Below are 22,170 nucleotides of genomic sequence, written 5' to 3' on the forward strand. Positions count from 1 at the left end.
GCCATCTGCGGCAAATCTACAATAAGTCACGTCAAAAAAAAAGCTATTCCCGGGAATGTTCCCAAAGTGGGAGTATTCTTGTTGTAAAAACTCTTTAATAGTCAGGACACAAGCTGCTTCTTTTTTCAAATGGTCCTTTTTTGTATCTGATCCCATCTGCCTAAAGGGTAGATGATAAAGCTCTTTTTACATAAGTTTTGCGTTAGTTTTGCGGTAAGTTTCCCATTCAGGGAACTTTCCCGGTACCGGCACATCATTGTTCGTGATACATCCCGCGTGATAAAGAATTTCAGAAACTAACCTTCCTGCCCACACGCAAGGTGGGGTATGCGGAAGCAGCTTGCCACGGCGCATGGTGTTGCCAAATTCACGCAGCGCGGCGCACGCGCCTGACATTAGATCGCTATCGAATTGCTTTGATGTCCGTTTTATGATGGAGCTACGAGACAAGCGAGTTCATCGAAGAGAGGGAAAGCGAGTGGGGTTTTGAAAAAATAGTAATGTTATTTTTTTTTAAGAAGCAATACGTAAAATGTAATAGGTCAAGTAGGTTGAGTGATGATGAATTTAGAGCAACAATGAATATAAGAAATGAGAAAGTAGAGAACAAAAAGGTATCTTTCTCAAATCAATAAGGGTCCTTGATAGGCAAAATAAAATGAGCCATTGTATCCCAGTTGGTAGAACGCTTGCCTCTCACTTTGAGGTCGCAGGTTCGAATCCAGCACAGGCCTAAACCAATTTAACCAATGATTGTCGAATTTGATTTCGAATTCATGTTTGGATCATAAATGATTACCACGTGCTCAGCGGTGAAGGATATTATCGTGAGGAAACCCACGTTCCCGAGAAATAAATTTTCGGAGGTATGTGACCTAATCTGTATTGGGCTGGTTTTTCCTTCACGGGGTTGAAAAGTCAGACAGGCAGTCGCTTCTGAATAAACCGGACCTGTCAAATTTTCAGGTTAGGTAAGCAGACCCTGTGAAAAACGGGATAATGCTAGAGAGATGATGATAGGCAAAATAAAACTAGTGAAGTGTAACTTATATCGCTGTCTATACATTCCAAAAAAAAATAGAGACGCAAGGAAGCTGCCATCGAGGCGCAGAGAGATGGGTTTTTTGCCAGTGCAGCAGTGTTGCCAACAAGATGAGCGACTGGGAGGGGGGCTCCAGTGAGGTGCGTAGACATCTGTACGATCTTGCAACTATATTGTAGTTCCCTTACAGGGTTCCTGTTTGTGCTTTCATCTATTTTTTAGACCTCTATAAGAACATCAGGAATGGAATCTTATCTTATGGAGCTGTGTCCCGTCTCTCTCACGCCACACTATTCGGTCCTATGCAAGTCTCAGAAATTAAATAAATCTTTAAGTCATAAAACGAGTAGGCGATTCTTTCACGCTGGTATTATGGCCACAACGTGAACTTACGCTTGCACTGCGACCTGTTAAGTAAAATGATCTGTTATAGTTATAAAACCTGCTATAGTTTTCGCAATACAGACCACAGATGTAGGGTAAGAGGTGTTATATGGCCATAACAACTTTTGATAGTCGAACTGATACAGAGATAGTCAATAAACTTAACACAATAAATTTTAATACCCAAGTGTCGAAACCGCCTCATGATTTTGCGAACAAAACAATGTTAAGAAACTTACAGAATTGAATAGTGAAAAGACTGTCAAAAAATCGATTTAAAAGCTATTGACAGGTTTTAATAGAATTTCGATATTGTAAGCTAATATTTACTGAAATAACAAATTGCTTATATTCTATTGTTTGAGAATTGGTAATGAAATGCTACTAAAAGTGTTAATTAATTTCTTTTACTACACGATAAATTGTAATTTCAAGCTTAGCCTATTTGAAGGCAATATTTATAAATAATTCCCAATAATAAATAAATAAAAAGAATAAAATTAAAATTGATGATTCAGGATTCATTGATGTTAGATTAATTTAAAAATCATTTAATTATCATTTTGTATCTATGTGTAATTAGACTAAGTTTTTATAGTTATTTATGAATTTTAATAAATAATTTTATATAATTAAAATTGCAAATTTAAAACTAAAATAATTTTATAAAAATTCTAAAATAATGTCAATTTAAAATTAAAAGTTACAATCGTTACAAAATATTTTAAAACTATAAAAAATAAACAGGTCACAATTTCAGAAACATACGTAACTCGTCAAATCCCGCCAGGCGTTTAAGTATTCTGAATCTGACCTGGTCTAAACGAACCCATTACACTAGCGGCTATTCCCAATCATCATCTCCCTGGCGTTATCCCTTTTTCACAATGTCCGCTTACCTAACCTAACCTTGCACGGGGTGCTTTTTGTTAAATTATTTCAATATTTTTTTAATATAGTTTATATCTTGTTTTTCTTGTTCACTTGATTGTGCATGCTGTGACTACTTGTAATTGAGCTAGCTCTTAATCTTTTTTTTATTGCTTGTAACTTTGCAAGTGCAGAGTGTAGCTTGTAAGTTGTCCATAATATAAATAAATACATAAACCTGCTGATTTGACAGGTCCGGTTTTTAAAGAAGCGGCTGCCTGTCAGACCTTCCGATTCGCGAAGGGAACAGCCATATACATGTTAAATCACATAGGTACATTTCCTCAGAATGTTTTTCTTCGCCGCTGAGCACGTGACAAACATTTTTATGTGATCTAAACATGAAGTATAAAACAATTTAGAACATCTTTGGTTTAGGCCTGAGCGGATTCGAACCTACAACCTCACAGTGAGAATTAAGCGTTCTTCCAACTGGGGTACCACGGCTCTTCTCTACATAGTATAAAACAAAGTCGCTTTTTCTGTCCCTATATCCCTATGTACACTTAAAGCTTTAAAACTACAAAACGGATTTTGATGCGGTTTTTTTTAATAGATAGACTGATTCAAGAGGAAGGTTTATATGTATAATACCATCCATTAAATAGTGGATAAATACTGTTATTTTTGAGGTTTTTAATGTGATGTCGTAAATAATTTCACTTTTTCCTCAGCATTGCACCCGAGCGTAGCCGGGCGGGTCGCTAATATATAATAATATAGGAGAGTCCATTATTTAGGTAGACCTAGGTAGACCGTATATCAATGGATTCAATTTCCCATTGATTAAACCTCTCACGGCAAACTATCCCATTGCATTTCTATTAGATATGAAACATATTACACCTGCCATACTTAGCATCTAGTTATAATTAATTTAAATACGTAATGACAGACCGGGAAAAATTAAAAAAATACCTTGCGATTACAAATTACAAAGTGGATTGTGGTTTTACAAAAACCAGCCACGGCGCTAATCTATTTTTATTCGTCTTAATTAGATTATTACTAGTCATGAAACCACAAAGTTGTTATCATAAAGTCTTAGGCCGTGTTTCCACTGACGCGGATATGGGCGGAGAAGAGCGGAGATGTGCGGATTTGACCAATCACAGCATTCGAGAGAGCGAAAAACGAAGACGCTCTGTCAGTCTCTCCCTCACGGTGATTGGTCGATTCTTGCACATCTCCGCACAGCTCCGCGTCAATGGAAACGCAGCCTTAGACTGGCAAGGACAAAACTATAAGTTCATGACTATATCTGAATGAGAGACTTTCCAGGCTACGTTCCTTAAACATAATATAGATGGCACTGTCGAGATGTAACGTGATAATTACACATCACTCACATTACTCATTATTACTCGGGTACACAATTATTCAAAAATAGAATATAATGGCAGAAACATATATAATAAGCATATGTTTTGTTTTATATATTATGTTTCTTTCTTTTTTTCTTCAATTCTGATGACGCAGAAGGGGTGAGGTAAATCCTGATACAAATTGGTGCGGGGTGGAAAGTTACCGTTCTATACGTATTCTTTATTCTATGCTACTAGGCCGGGCAAAAAATGAATAAAATCATGATATTACTCAATTATAACAAAAAAATGTTGATCGATTTCCGATCAATTATAGGCTGTTACAAGTATTTAGTGTATAAAGTACTCTGTTACATATAATTGCAGTAAATTATTCCAATTATTTTGCGACGACCTTGCAAACGGCCTTTGTGTCAACTATTGAACCTTACAAACTATCACTCAATATTAATAAGAGCTACAAACTTATATTTGCAGTCCAATAAAATACAAATCAAAGACATATTCTAATAATTTTTAGTTAACCAACGGTAAATAACACAGGTCGAATGCAAACTGGTAACTTTGGACTTTATGTACAAAGATTTTAAGCATTCTTTTTCTGTGGTAGATTTTATTAATGACACCTATTTACCAAGTTATATTTGCCACCGAGTAAGTCAAAATCTAATGAAAATTACTTGTTCATTTTGTTTTACCAACTGAAAAAGATTTGGATTGTATAAAGAATATTTTAAAGTATGAAATAAAGTGACTTGTTATATATATGATATAGTTTAAGAATGTGGAGTATGTTCCGGCAGAGCTCTACATCCGTATTGAAAGTGGATTATATTATTATATAGTACAGGTAAAAAACCTGTTTAAGATAAGGAAAAATACTGAAGGTAGAGATATGTTATTGAATGTCAGCGTTAAGGAAGCTTTGCACGGCTGAAAGTAAGTCGTTCGATTTTTTTATAATTTCATCAGAAAATAATTAACTTTATCTTATCACTGTCTTTTGCTCAATACATATGTAAGAGCTGTAGTTTTTTTTTGCCCGTAGTGTTGGGTATCGATACAGGAGTCTTTAAGCCAAGTTCGAGGCTTTCGTTCGGGTTGAAAGTTTTGGTTACTGGCTCTTCTCTCCCATTATACCATCCTTCAATCGTTTTAACGTACCCGGATGCGTAATTCTTCTCTTCTATCGTGTGGGTTGTGAGGTGGATTACCAACCTCATCAACCCTGGTGTCAGGGAAACTCTACTTCAATACGTCCCAGGCGGTGACGAACTGGAGTAGGATATCTAGGTTAATATGCGTTAAAATGTGCTAGAAATCTTCATTCTACTCGTCACCTTTTTCGCTAAAAACACTCTGAAACCCTACTTCAGTTCGTCTCGGCGTGTGGGGACGTATTGAACTAGTATTTCTGATTACGCTGCCCGGATAATCTTTGTCCAGCCAAGTAGTTAATGCCATCTGCGGCAAATAGTCACGTCAAAAAAAAGCCCAGATAAGCAATTGAACGTGTTAGAAAAATCTTAAGAAATTATTTCCTTTTCTGTCAAACGCGTTCCATCTTTTTATTTACTAACTGGGAAATCCAGCAAAGACAGCATTAAAAAAAATAAAGCCCCAATGAAAACCATTTGCCGTTGTGGGTATCACTTTCATTCTTCTTTCTCTGTTCTCACGTACTTTCCAAATTTTAAACGCTGCAAATCATACCATAACACACGCTTTTTTGGCAAACAATTCTACCAAAATTAATTACACTTTAGGCCACTAAAATTGCATCGTGTGAACATAATCAAGATTGCAATGTAATCCAAGACACCGTACAAGGTGTTGTGGTTCGCGAATTTATATCATTTTTGGTATAGTACACCCATTTTCTTTGTTACGATGTAATTTGCTAAGAATGATAATGACGAATAACGTAATTATGGAGTCGGTTAAACAAGTATGGTATACTGGGTTTTTGGCGGAGGCACAATTTTAGAAGGTAACGGTTTTGACTCGCAAATGTTTTTAGTTCTTGGAGTTTACTCATTTGTATGTTTTAGTTACATACTTACATAATAATTAGAGCCGTGGTATAGAGCCGTGGTAGCCCAGTCGGTAGAACGCTTGCCTCTCACTTTGACGTCGCAGGTTCGAATCCAGCACAGGCCTAAACCAATGAATGTCGAATTTGTTTTCGAATTCATTTTTGGATCATAAATGATTATCACGTGCTCAGCGGTGGAGGAAAACATTGTGAAGAAACCCACATTCCCGAGCAATGCATTTTCGGAAGTTTGTGACCTAACTTGTATTGGGCTGGTTTTCCCTTCGCGAGTTGGAAGGTCGGACAGACAGTCGCGACGCGACTGTAAAAAATAGGACCTGTCAAATCTTCGGGTTAGGTAAGCGGACCTTGTGAAAAACGGGATAATGCTAGGGAGATGACTTACATAATAATTGTCTAGGTAAACAATCGGAATTAGAAAGTTATGGATAAATTATCGGAAAATCTAAGCTCTTATCTCTACTGCTTACGACATCGTATCAACAGTGGCTGCAAGTTGTCTTTGATTACTTGTGGCTCTGCCCACCCCATTAGGGATTACGGGTGTGAGTTTATGTATGTATGTATGTTATCTCTACTACTCTACCACCCCGGATACTCCATATATAAATAATCTTTAGTGACTTGCGGCCATATAAGACTAAAGTAAGACCCAGAAGGGGTGAGGTCAGCGCCGATACTTTGTGCGGGGTGGAGAGTAACCTATCAATCAATCAATCAATAATTCTTTATTGCACAAAACATAAACTCACGACATAAAAAGATGAACAAAATAAGCACAATAGGCAACCTTAGGGTGAAATAAATTTATGCATTGAAGCGCGGGATGGTGCAATACAAAAAAAAGAGTAAAATCAATACGTAGACTTTATTACTACTACTATAAGTATATTATTATTGATATTATTTTTTACTTACATCAGTACATCAGTAAGTAGTAACCAAAAAAAAAATTCGGGCCTTTGGTGGCTCAATAGTAACCCTGACACCAGGGTTGACGAGGTTGGTACTCCACCTCACATCCCACACGATAGATGAAATGGACTTCATTAAAAAAACTTGAAATATACCTAATGGTAGGTCGATGGTGGTAATGCCACATGTCACCAAAAGTCACCTATTTATACACACCAATATTAAAACTGATTGACAGAACAAATCGCGACAACAAACAGACAACTTGTACACAGGGATTGCGCAGGCGTCATCGCTTTTCAAATAACGTTATTATTGGGTAACCGCGACGAATTTCTAGATAGACGTATTATAGCCTTTGTAGGGTTGTGTGTGCTCGTTATGTACCGGCAAAACATGAGGCGTCGTACGAACTGTTTTGTACACTGCTAGGCAATAAAAATATAGCTACATCATTATGCGCACTGCTAGGGAGTGGAATTCTTTGCCGTCTTCTGTATTTCCGATGCATATAACCCGGTTGCTTTCAAGGCCAGAGTGAACAGGCACCTTCTGGGCGAGCGAGCTCCATTTTAGGCCTCGTCAATGCCTTCGGGCAAGTCTGGGTCTAAGAGCAAACCCATCAAAGATTAAAAAATATATAAAAAAGCTGTTTGTACTTATATTTTAACGTGTCCATTTTTTTATGTTCTGTTTGTGTGCAATAAAAACATATATTATGTGTATGTTTTATATTCATTCTCTCTCTCTCTATTTAAGAGCTGCGCTCTTGTCGATGGAGTAATCGCCATTCCTCTCTTTTTCCCGCCAAAACCTTCACCTCCCGATACGACACGACCTGCACCTTCTCTTTTTTTTTAAGTATATTCATTAGCAGTCGTTAATAACCTAAAATAGCCGGAACCAGAAGTACTTAGCAATACTTAGTAAGAAAATGTTAAGCAGTGTTTTTTTTTGTACGTAGATTGCTTGGTAAGATTGCTGTGTATGTGAGGGATTGCTTTTTACAATACAATACTGGTAATTGGTAATTCACTTCACAACCCACACGATAGAAGAAGAATACAATACAAAAACGCTTTATTGCACATTTAAACACAACACTAAAAACAATTACAAATGTGACAGAAGAAGTACAATCGGCGACCTTATTGTTTTTTACTTATAATAAATAATTTATTTCTTTCTTTCTTAACGGAAACGTCCATAATGACACAATTTTAAACTTCAATTGACACAAAAGAAGACTCATAATTACTAAAACACTGCTAAGAGAAACATCTTGCATATTTGTCTTATAGGTACATGTGCGTGCATACCTAAGTTTGTCCCGAAGTGTAGTTTCCCACATTGTACCTTTGTGTTTGAGATGTGATGCAAAATGATGTGTGCACATCTGAACACCATCATTCGTTACGGATGAAAATATACGGTTCATCTTGCAAACGCTAAAGACAGCGGTTTTTTTTTTCTAGAGAAATTATATACCTAATGAAACAATAGTAACGGAAAGGATAGGTAGGTAGTAACAAATAGAAGAATAAAAAAAATAATTCAATTTTTATTTTGTTACCATTTTATTATATGCCTGTAAAGATTAAATATAGTTATGAATATAATGAATCAAAGACAATAAACACACAACTTATCCAAGTACAACGGCCTCCGTCGTCCAGTGGTTGAGCTTTGGGCTCACGATACGGAGGTCCCGGGTTCGAATCCCGGTGGAGACATATCACAAAAATCACTTTGTGATCCCTAGTTTGGTTAGGACATTGCAGGCTGATTACCTGATTGTTGGAAAGTAAGACGATCCGTGCTTCGGAAAGCACGTTGGTCCCGGTTACTACTTACTGATGTAAGAGCGTAGTCGCTACACGAGTTATGTCAGGAGCCTTTGGCGGCTCAAGAGTAACCCTGACGCCAGAGTTGATGAGGTTGGTAATCCACATCTGAGGCAAAAAAGTAGCGGTTATAAACGCAATAACGCCCGTGTGTCCCCGCGTCACCGGAACGCCAATCAAATAAGATCCGCCGCGATTCACTAACAAAACGGCAAATGTTTCCTAATCATACGTCGTGATTTACACTCACCTTGGGTTTAGGATAGGCTTTTAAATTTATTTACTTATCAATGTTCTAGAACTATCTTTACAGGACTATCTCTCTTAATAGTCTATTTAGACTATTACAGGTATTTTACTGGGCCGCAAGCCCCCTCAATTGCTGCCTTTAAATCTCTATTGAAGAAGTATTTTATGGAACATTGTCTTTGAGCTACACTATACTATATTATATTATAATATATCCGTTTTTATATGTATATAGGGTGTTAGTGACATTGTAACGAATACTGAGGGAAAATTTTCCTGTCGGAATATTCACGAAAATTTTTGTGTTTTTTTTTATTATTTTCCGTTCCATACTTTTGCGACGGAAAATTCGACTTTAAATCAACTCAGAATTATGGTCTGAATCATCCCTCAAAGTTTTCCTTTCGATATCACTAACATATACAGGTGTTTATGTATAGGCACTTAGGTACGTTAGTCTTTTGTTGTTCGGAGAGTTATTTGCGTGACTTATTCTAGTTTTACCTCGGATGGATTTCACTACTTGTTCAGACAAATGAGGAACGCTGTGGGCACTCATCCAGAAAGAGTATATACTCCACTACACTGCTGTAGTACGGCTTTTTCCTATATCTACCAATTAAATCCTGACTATCTATAACCAACAAACCGTTAACAAGATCCGCATATAAGTAATACATTATTGCATCATAAACGCAAATCGAAATACAGAGGAACTAATTTCTGATACATTAACCTAATTAAAATTATCAAGGAATACTTAAAAAAAAGATCTCCACATTGATTATATTTGCGCAACTTCAAACTAACTGGAGGAAATCTACAATTTAGCTACTCTGTAATCTAATTGTAAATTAAATCTACAGGAAATCTATAATTTCAATTCAATAAGAGGCTAATCCGCCATTAGTTCGATAATAACTTCGACATTTAGTGCGTTACACATAACGTTGATAGTAAATCAACTGTAACTTCCTATATCTGTCCCTTTCTCAGTGACCAAGAAGGCTATGAAGGTCATATCATAAATTAGGAGGCGAAAAAAGACAACATAATTTTGTCGCCTCCGCTGCGTACATCCGCAAAAAACTTATTTGACGCAGGAAATTAGTATGACGATGTCAAATCTATAATTAAATTTAATTATGTGCCGCAATGTGATTGCAATGAAAATATACATAATATAACATAAACAGCTTATACACGTCCCATTACTGGGTACGGTCACGAGCATTAACATGTACTTATACACTTTGGTACCATGCCACATTAACTTTTTTGGCAAATTGAACTTTAAGTCTCACTAAATGTCAAATGTGTTAGTGCGACAGAGTCGTAAAGTGGGTACGAGAGTAAAGTGGGTACCTTATATTGCTCATGACTGTACAAGCCTCCCCTCAATGAACAGGTGGGGGAAGGGGGTTAGGATTTAATGAAAAATATAGGTCATGATAATTGTTAGATATATAGGTATATTTTTTTTTTTTTCAAAATATCTTTATAACTACGAAATAAATGCAAATTTATGTTTATCTTTCTTAAAACTGAATTTAAAAACTCTATTCAATTAATATCAATATACTTCTACGACTTCTATCAATAATGAATAGTAATTGCTAACCCACCACATTTTACTCTCACCCTGAAAATTCCGACCGGTAAATCGACCTCTACCCCAAAAATTTCAAGGCGCAGCAATACGGAATTAAGAAGAAAAAACTTTTACAAGCTTTTATTATCTGTTGCAAGGTCGTTTTCCCAGATGACCCGCCTTGACATTAGGTCGTGCCACAGATTAAAAACAAAGCGGTTCAACTGTCAGAATATTTCGCCAGTGTTATCTGGATCGCAATCGATTATTGTTAACAATCCATTATGATAATGACCCATTATGAAATTTGTTGCCGACTAGGCAATCGCCTGCGGCTTTACCCGTGCTTTGTCGATGATATAAAAAATCCAAGTGTCTTTTTAAATACCCACTCAGGTAGAAAATTACCATTCTTAATTATTTTTTGCGGTATTTATTAGCCTAGCGTAGTTTTAATAGCCAATGTTTATTTTCTCGACACGTCATTTACAATTAAATTCATTAAAAACTTCATTGTTCTTGTCAAGATTTTCATCATGACGAAATGTCAAAGTGATTTCGTAAAGGGTACTTGTTTATAACGAAAGTAATAACTATGTACCTGTGGTTATCCTGAACATTTATAAGGGTCGTTTCTTTTACCTTTTTTACCTTTTACAGATCACCTTGTCATTTTTCCGCATAGCACCTTATTTTCTGATCAGATAACAGGTAAATACTACCGCGAGAAAAAGCTTTCCTCATAACAAATTATATGTAATTCACAAACCATATACTACTAACTATTTTATATTATTTACGATAATTAACCGGAAAAGTATCAATCTATCAAGTCCACTTCCTTCCAAAGAAAGACACAAATACTCCAACCACAATTAAATAATCGTACAAACAAACAACTCCATATTTTTATATACTACTTTCCAAACGATTTAAATATTATTGCTACATACTATTGTATACCTGGGTTTTGTCTGCCCTATAGTAACCGAACTTTTGATTGGTTAACCAAAGGTACTAAACGAGGTGGTTTTATACGCAACTGAACTGATTTCGCAAATTGCCAATGTTTAAGCGGAATATATGGTTTTGGATCGAATGGTAAGTGAATTCGAAATTACATGTAAGTTTGCGGATGGATTGCATGGACTTTTGCGATGGAAAGTTCCACTTGATATTAACTCAGAATAATGAGCTGTGTCACCCTCTCAGTACGATGTTCGTTACGATGTCACTCACAACTCATACAAGTACATACAAGTACATATGGGTATTAGTAACAGTGTAACAAACACTGAGGGGGATGATTCAGACCATGATTCTGAGTTGATATCAAGCGGATTTTCCTGTCGAAAATTTCATGAAAATGTTAATAATTTTCTTCATTTTAGTTCCATTTCTTTAATTATTTTAAGTTCCATACTTTTTTCTTGAAAATTTTGAATTGATAATTCAGAATCATAGTTGAATCATCCCTCAAAGTTTTCGTTGCGATGTCACTTACACCTGTATATTTTGTTCGGTTTTTTAACTGATACTGACTAAGTATGACAATGGTGCTAATTCCTGTAAATACCATCTAATTTTATTTTAAGTTATATCTGTCATTTTCTTATCCGCCGAAAAGGAAAGGGACGGGTAATCGACAAGCATAAAATTTATGGAACACACGTCAACCGTCTAAAAATTTTACATCCGTTAATAACCCGACACAGTTAAGTAGACAGCACGTCAAACGGATTGCATACCAGCGACGTACCTTTTGATTCGCCCGGGTTATTCATTCATTTACTCATTCTTCCTAAAATTAAGAGCTGTGAATCATCCGTCCCTTTCCTTTTCGACGGATATGAAAATGACGGATATAACTTAAAATAAAATTAGGCGGTGTCGGCAGGAATCGGGGCCATTGTATGATAATATTATGTTGCTATTTAATTAACTTAAAAAAATACACATTTATTATATTACAATTGTTTTATTGTCACTACTCAAGAATCAGGAATAAGATTGACAACACGTTTTGCCGATACGCTGTTTCAATTTGCAGATTGAAAGCATTCAATTTGTACTCCTACATAGTTTGAATATTAAAAATTATTGGTCTAAGTTTTTTGCTTATATTCAGAACATGACTTTGTTATTGTTACTATAGAGCCAGTTATAGTACAATGTAATAGAATTATTATTGTCAGTGATCAAAATATTATTATTTATATACAATATATAATTTAAACCTTCTTTGAACAAATTTTATGTAAGGACTTTTGTACGTTTATGTATTTTCTCTGGGAAAGCGGGTTAAAAATGTATAAAATATTTTTTTTTATTTTGTCCGATAAATTTAATATACATACATAAACTCATGCCTATTTCCCACCGGGGTAAGCAGAGACTATAGAATTCAATTTGCTTCGATCCTGACACACTTCCCTTGCTTCCTTCACATTCATCAATCGTTTCTCGCACGCCGGTTCAGAGTAGATCGTACTGAACCTTTTCTTGGACATCTCCAATTTGGTCAATGTACGTCCTTCTATGTCTTCCTCTGCCATCCCTACCACCAACCTTGGTTTTATAAACGGGTTTCGTAATCCTATTATCCTTCAATCAAGTCAGCAAAAAATGGACCTATCAAATCTTCAAGTTAGGTAAGCGGACCCCGTGGAAACGTGATGACGGTAAGGAGATTATGACAATTATTATGAACATATTTTCAGCCCAATGATTTGGCAAGTTGTTGCCAACATTTAAATTGTGATTGCATTACAATCTGTAGACACCTGTACAATGTCTCTGCAATATATCCGTGACTAATCTGAACAATATTATAATTCCGATCTGTAACACATTTCGACCTTTGCAATATTTCACTATCTATCAATCTACTGTGGGAACAAACCGCGCTTTACTGCCGCAGTCATTAATACCTTTAAATTATAATATAAGTAGATACATATCCTGCCAAATTATGAGGAACTCTACCGGCCTTATTAACAATGGGAAAATGTTACAATTCCATCTCTAAAGTATACTATCTAAGGGATCAAGATATACCAGTCGGAAAGAGTCCAGTTCAGTTGGTAATGGAATCTAAAACGCCTTGGCATTTTGGACAATTGGTCCATAGTTGTGTGGCAGGACTTAATAGTTTATACATAAGTACTTATTAAATTGTCTTACATAACTGGAACTGGACGGAATAATCATCGTAACATTCAAAAGGCAAGATAAACACTAGTTTCGTGCTATAAAGAGGAGAAAAGGTTCACTGCATCTGACTTTTGTTTCGTGGAAGTTTAAAAAGTAAAATTGCGTAATTACATATATATAAAGGATAGAATTACTTTTTTATGCTTATGGGTTCTTATACCTAAAGGCTATATGTATGTGTTACCATAATAGTTATATACGTATAATAATTGTTAACCGCACTTCCTATTTGTCCCCTTCAATTAAATACCTAAATGTTCACTTCAGAAGAACCTTATGTCAAGTTTGTATGACTTGTGGTAAAATGAAATAACAGTAGGAATAAATTAATATGTACTTACATATCTAAGTTTATTCAAACTTTTATAAATGCGTATACGTAAGGAATATTAAACACAAAATCGTTGAATTTTCTATGATAATTCAAATAAAGTAACTACTACACTAATTTCATTCCAAAATTCTCTCTGACGTAGGGTCTAACGAAACCCTAAATTTAAGCACTTAAAAGCAACTATAGCTCGTTTAATATCCCAGCCAATATTTCACTTTAGCGCTAAATATAACCCAACTATGTATAGAACGTAGCGGGTCCTGTTACAATCAGGTTAGACATGTCAACAATCTAGATTTAGGCGTGTATTATCTAGTCAAGGTTCCTCTCACCAGCTGCGTACTAACAGAGTACATACAAACCTCGATGTAAGGGCGTTAAGGATATATTGTTATAGTTTGGCAGGTAAATGTATACGTATACCTCTACATAGGACTATACAAATACTAACAAATAGGTAAACATATGTTAATATACAGGGTGTTAGTGACATCGCAACGAAAACTTTGAGGGGTTATTGAGGCCATGATTCTGAGATGATATCAAGTGGAATTTTCCGTCGCAAAAGTATGGAATTGAAAATTATTTAAAAAAACACAAAAATTTTCAGGAATATTCAGACTGAAAATTCCACTTGATATCGACTCAGAATCATGGTCTGAACCATCCCCCTCAGTATTCGTTACGGTGTCACTAACACCCATACCTACTTGTATGGCTACCGTATGTACTTGTGTGGGGTGTAAGTGACATCGTAACGAATACTGAGGGGGATGATTCAGCTGATTATTCTGAGTTAATATCAAGTGGAATTTTTCATCGCAAAAGTATACGTAGAATTGAAAATAATTTAAAAAAAACTAAAAAAAATCATGAATTTTGCGACGAAAAATTCCACTTGATATTAACTCAGATTCATGGCCTGAATCATCCCCCTAAGTATTCGTTACGATGTCACTAACACCCTGTATAATATAATAGTATAAATATCATGTCTACTTCATAACTTAAAAAAAATACAGTTTCAATACAGTGTGCACCTGCACTTGTAATAGACTAGTTTCCAACTACTCAAATTAGTTACTTTTCACTAAACGTAAAACACGAAATTACAATGGAATTTGTATAAAAAAGCACCCTGTGACGTCATAGAAAAACGTGATAAAATGTCGGACTTATTCTTACGTTTTTCTAGATTAAAATTCATAAATAAGTTCGACCCAATTGGTTTGACACAGATTTCATTATTATGTTACTCTGACCAAGCAGTGTTAGTTAGAGGCAAATCAACAATAAGTCTCACATCTTAAGCTACATCGTTACTTACGATCGGGTGAAATTGTCGAATGGAACCTATTACTGTACCCGATATAAATAGTCACGTTAACACGTTTTTAAAGTTGCGTTACTGCGTGTATATAAAGTACGCAGTACTAAGGGTCAGATATAGTACTGGAGGTACCAGTATATGAGTAATACGCTTAAATTGCTGTTTGTTCACCGTGGGAAATGAGAGATTTGAGATAAAAGGGTGACTCGAGATAATTGAAATATCTCCTGGCGGATGCAAGTATGCGTTATGAAGGCTCTCCACTATAACATAGACCTTTAACAATATACACACGATGCTATGTATGTTAGTTACGTGTAATTCCAAATCAACCACGTAAAAATCTAAGCCTACATTTAATTGCATAATATCTATATGAAACTACGAACCATTCCCCGCCTTACCTCCGTTCTCCTAGCTTACAAGTTGACATTTTTAACAAGCCAATAAATATGGAATTGACTAAAAAACATGTCACACAACCGTAGATAGCAAAGCAGCATTAAAAAAAAACAGAGCGGACATAACTAAATAGGCAATAGGTTTTTAGAAGGCTGTACCTAGAACTAACTTGGTTCAGATTGGTTTAGACATTATAACATGCGCGCCCTAGATAAATTATTTCAATTACTTGCTGAAACTGTTTCTATGCCGTGCCTTAATAAGTACTTAAAAGTATAATGTTCAAGAAAACTAGATATTAATTACATTTAAAATTAGTCAAATAACCCGCCTCGGAGCATACCTGGCTCAAATGTACCCATCACGCTGGCCGCGTTGCCGCGTTGGATGGCCAGCGAGATGTGCTGAACCAGGTATGATCCGGAGCGGGGGTCGCGACCAAGATCTCGCAGACGTCGCTCTAGTTCTTAGTAAAAGAAGAACATTTTAAATCGAATCCTATCACGCGGTATAAGTATTATACCTTCCTTTAACAATTGTACAAGCGCTTTTTGATCACTGATTGGCGAACCATCACCTACATAAATGGGGGTAAAGGAGTCGCCATACTGTGAATGTGGCCACCCGGATCAAACCCTATCTCACATAGTGAACGAGTGCCCTCTACACCAGTTCTCAGGTGACGGATGCGGTGAGGGAGCTTAAGCTAGATATATAATCCACGCAGGATATATATATTTTTTGCTATACGCAATAATAATGATCACCCAAATCTTTCAGTGATTGCGACTATTCACCTTGACACTATATCATGTGACTGAAAAACGTAATACACGATCTTGACGACTCGATAACCCTAGCTAGCCTTAGTAGCCAATAGAGGCTACCAATCAGCTCGCGACAACAAACACTTCACGACCCTGATGGCGATTTCCCTCATTAAGCGCATGTTGGCCCACTAGGGTCGATTCATTGTTCCAAGTATAAATCCTCTCAGATGACGCCCGGGCCCTGCAATTTTTTGTATCGTATAAGAGCCCTCAGCGCTCCCTATTTGACAAATTGACAAACCTACAATACGTCACATCAAACAAATGTTATCACGTGAATTATACGATCCCGATTGCTATTATAACCCAACAAATCAGGTTATTATACTGTCGCCAACGGCAAGTTCGATGATTTACCAAACCAATAGCATTTTTATTGATACTGGCATAGAATAAGGAATAATAGTACGTATAGAAAGAACGGCAACTCTGCGCTTCCACCAGCGGCTGAGCTAGTATTTAGTCTTCAATCGTATGGCGTCAAACGTCACACACACAGATGCGCGTGTACGATAACGTCAATGTATAGTATCTGTGTAAAACGAGGTGTTTTGTATGAAGTGTCCGGGGTGTGATACTGGCAAGAATACTTTTTCTCTATAATAGAAAGAAACTTCTTAGTCAGTTTCAATGACGACTTAATTCGAAGACTAATGCGAATTCAGTTGCAAACCAGTCTCGAGTACTAACGTTAGTACTTAACGTTATGTAAATAACGTTAGTACTAGTTACGCTACCTCAGATAAGGAAGCGAAAATAATTTACGCTAATGTACGAGTAACTCTAGTACAGGACTGTTTCATTCATTGCCTAAGGTTTCTGTTTCTAATACTAAATGATAAGCATTTTGTATTCGTAATGGCCACGAATGAACAAATTGCTTCAAATCCGCAATCGGAGGTCTCTACGCCTACATTCTAATAATAAACGAGTAACTTACCCTACCCATTATTATTACATACTAGCAAATGCCTGTCACTCTGTCTGCAGTAAATTATTTTATTCTAACAGGAAGAAAAAAAGGTCTTTTTTGCGGGGCAGTGGGATAGTGAACCTTAGATCATAATTAAATTTTTACTATAAAAAAAGAATTACCCTCAGGTGAAATTTTCATTATAAGTGCGTCTACGACACAGATGATGCGCATGTGGTAAGGATACAATAGTTAATGTTTTTTTTTTTCTTGAACCATCTAAATGAAGTTTATTGGACCATGCAAAATCGACAACTTGACCTCTCTATTCTTCTTCAACCAGGAAAAGGAATGAAATCATATTTTTTAAATGATTTTTGTTTTTATAACACACACCCGTGCTTATATTTTTTTACCCAAATAGTGATTGTCCTTGAAGAATAAGAATAAAAATAATTTATTTGCCAGAAAACAGTATTTACAGATGTTATTGTATACAGTAGTCCGTGTTTTCAGCTTACAAGTAAGCATGCAAATTTATGCTTGAGGTTATATACAATAAGATACAAGTAAAAAATACTATGTAGGTAATATTCGTTAATAATAACACAATATAGGTAACAGTACAGAGTAGGTACCTATAGACACGACATTAATTCTAATGTTCCACGCACGATTCGGCGCTACTCACTTATTTTCAATCTGTCGCAACTAATAAATAACAGCTTACTTATAACTACAGGTTGAATTGACAATAAAATATGAATGGATTACTTTCGGTTTCAATTTGAAAGGACAATGGCACTTGGAGATAAACACAGTGGAATAAAATGTGGCAGGTGAAATGAATTCAGGTAAGCTACATCTGTGAAAGTATGCCCCTACATAGACACATAAATTCACGTCTATTTCCCTTTAGGGTAGAGACCACGGAATTTTTACCTACTTCTTCTTCAATTGGGTGGGTTATGAGGTGAAGTACCAACCCCATCAACCCTGGTGTCAGGGTTACTATTAGCCGCCAAAGGCACCTGACATGGCTCATATAATGACTACTAACTTAGCTACATCAGTAAGTAGTAACCGGGACCAACAGCTTAACGTGCCTTCCGAAGCACGGATCATCCTCCTTTGGACAATCAGGTGATCGGCCTGTAATGTCCTAACCAAACGAGGGGTCACAAAGTGATTTTTGTGATATGTCCCCACCGATTTGAACCCGGGATCTCCGAATCGTGAGCCCAACGCTCAAACTACTGGACCACGGAGGCCATCATTCCACCTACTACGATCCTAACAAACCTTTTTTACTTCTTCCACTCTCATCAAAACCTTCACGCATGCTCGCCGGTTTATAGTACTATTGACCTGGCCTTTCTTTAAAACATTCTGGATCTGATCACGGTATGTATGGCTAGGCCTACTCTTCCAACTGTAATCTTTTTTAAAGTCTACTTTCATTCATTCTCTCTGCACATAGATGCGGAAAAACTTGCAACTTGACAATCTAGTCAAATGAGATACTTTTTACGAAACGTCAAAACGAAATTTTTTCTTCGGAGTTCGTATGGAAATACTGTCCTGTGACGTCATTAATAAAAGCGGTAATGTCGTACTCATTGTTACTTAATTCATAAATAAAATTCCAAAATAAGTCGAAAAGTAAAATGAGATTGATATTTGATCATCTTTGATTGGCTTCTATTTCCAGATTAGCATTTTATAATTTATCTATGATCAAGTCAAATATTCTATAGCTGCGGTGTTATCATTTGTTTAGCACGTCTCAGGCTACACGTGTGGGATATTGGTGCTCAAAGGACGTGAACAAATTCGACCCCCAGAAAGTGACATAAGCACGCACGTTTCAGCAAAACGTTGCTGAAAAATTCGATGAAATTTTATAACTATCTTGAGTGAACGCCTCAAAAAAGAGATCTGTGAAGATCGGTTTTCTCCGTCTCATTGAAATAAAAATACACAATTCAGTCGTGATAGTTAGTGTCTGATTAGCTCCAGACATTTCTCGGTTGACCACCATTGTAACCTCTCTCTAGACTCAGTCCATGATTTGGAACACTAGCGTTATTGTCATTATAAAACATTTACATAATAATTGTCAGACGATTCAACCGGACTCACGGAAACGCATCAGTTCGTGTTCTCGATTTACGTAATCTAATCGATCGATCGCGATTAATGTCTTTATTTTTTTTTTCTAACAAAGCCTTCGGTTTTCTCGCGATTAAGTAACTCTTTATCCACGATTAAACAATTATTTAGGCTATCGAGCTTTACTATTTAATGGATTTAATTTAAAAAATAAACAAACTTTTTCTTAATTTAAAAAGTTAATTGTTGTTCCAGTTTTAAAAATTGGAGGGAATGTCACAATCGGCTATTCTTCGATGTAAAAAGCTGTTACTGAGTAAGATTTGAGCAATGCACACTCAATCATGTAGCTATTACAAACATTTGATAATACCCCATTCTTCTATATTACCTCACTATACGCCGAATTACACACGAATATGGGAAACCGCTGCATAATACAAAAAAAAAATCTGATACTTACATATTGACACAATAGAATAGAAATCTGCGAATGTGACTTTGGCAAGCATTGCGAGGCGTGTGTCCATTAAACGACCGTTAATGATAACATTATTTTAAGTACTTATTGCACAGTAGTGAGCAGACCACTTTAGATATAAAATGCAGGTAAATACTAAATAGCCTATATACGTCCCACTGCTGGGCACAGGCTTTCCCTCCAGCAACTGGAGGGAGTATGAAGCTTACTCCACCACGGTGCTACATTGCGGGTTGACGTAGGTACAATACCATAATTTTCTTGTAGAACATGTCTTTTGTAAATAAGGAAGACTGTTATCTTTGCAGAGACATATCCTCATAGACAAAGAAAATAAGAAAACCTTAACTTATCTACAAAATTTAATTAAAATTCTGTCAATCAACCACGTTATTCAAGCACATGAACATGTATGTGTTACAATTTGTTACGTGTAACTAATAAAAAAAATGATTAGCATTATTTATTTCACAAGTCCGTACGCAAAACATGTCGTGCGTGTTACCAAAGGTTACTTTAAAACACATAAGGCATACCTATAGAATGCTATTAACACATGTTAATACTCTTTACATAACGGTATTTATAGATACTTAAGTATATTTTATCCTAACTTCATTATCTTATTTTCGCCTTACGGCCATTTAGATTAAAGACCCAGAGGGGGTGAGGTAAATCTAGCTCGGCCCCCGATACGAATTGGTGCGGGGCGGAGAGTTACCGTTCTATACGTACTACTACTATTATTCTATATACTATTATTATACTACTACGTACTACTACTACTATTATTACTATACGTTTTATTCTTTAATCTATGCCACTAACCTGGTGGTGTTTACCTAAATTCGCAGTTGAACAATGGTGAAGTATGCTCCATACCCCCTCCGGTTGTTTGAGGGGGGGGGGGGGCATGTGTCCAGCAATGAGACATATAATAGGCAATTTATGATTAACTATGCCAATGCCCAACTCATCATCATCAGCCCATTAACGTCTCCACTGCTGGGGCACGGGCCTTCCCTATGGATGGATAGGGAGATCGGGCCTTAAACCATCACGCGGGCCCAGTGCGGATTGATGGTTATTAACGATTGCTAATGCAGCCGGGACCAACGGCTTAACGTGCCTTCCGAAGCACGGAGGAGCTCGAGATGAAAACTATTTTTTTTGTGGTCACCCATCCTATGACCGGCCTTTGCCGAAGTTGCTTAACATCAACAGTCGCAGACCGAACGCATTAACCGCTGCGTCACCGAGCTCCTCAATGCCCAACTCATGCCCTTATAAATCTCAGTAATATGCAAATAAAATACGTTTTTCTAACAAGATAAATCCAATGACGTTATTCTATGCGCACACGCAGCAACACGTCTAATTACCCAGTCTCATCTCACGCTGTATGCCCCATTGTTTCCAAATTAAGTGGTGTCTGCCTTAATTGGCAACACAGTAGCCAATAAAAATATTTGGCGGTTCATTGAAACTTTTGATTTCGTTTGATTAAACGTACTTAACTTTTTTTAAGAATGCTTTTTTAAAATATATTTAAATGATTTATGTCACTGGGGTTCTTTATTATTTATCAAGGTATTTCGAATTATTATTTTAAAATTACTATGCTTCTAAACAAATAATTTTAACAACGGCTATAATAACGTTTGAACTGGTCAAGTACGACTCTGACGTCTGATCTTTTGAGGTTCTGTCTTATTTCTTCACTCGAATTATACATAAATCTACTTATGATTATGTTTCAACTAAGTGATGAAATGAAATACCTCATGTACCTGTGTTCATGAGTGTTTTATACGATGAGAAGATGCTAATCACCAGAGTGTGATCTGTTTGTGAGTGACTGGACGTATGTGTGTAAATGATGTGTGAAAATTAAATATGTTTTTTTATTGTTAACTGTTTAAGTATACATAGTTAAGTTACCTTATATATGCTTAAGTTTCCTATGTCTAATTATATTAGGTATTATGAAAGTTTCACGGCGCATTGGCGCTTCTGCACTGTAATGTCGTGAAATGTAAGTAAGTAAATAAATAAATAATGGAGAGCTTCACTGGCAGATTGATGTAGGTATGTCATGATAATGAAGATGTATCATCAAATTCTCGACTAATTCACTGAGAACCAAGAACTGAGAGTGAGAGATGTTTGTTTCTTTTTCGACATGCCTCATTTTATATTTTCCGCAAATTTATCAAATT

Source organism: Pectinophora gossypiella, chromosome 2, assembly GCF_024362695.1.
Source record: "Pectinophora gossypiella chromosome 2, ilPecGoss1.1, whole genome shotgun sequence".
Classification (NCBI taxonomy): Eukaryota; Metazoa; Arthropoda; class Insecta; order Lepidoptera; family Gelechiidae; genus Pectinophora; species Pectinophora gossypiella.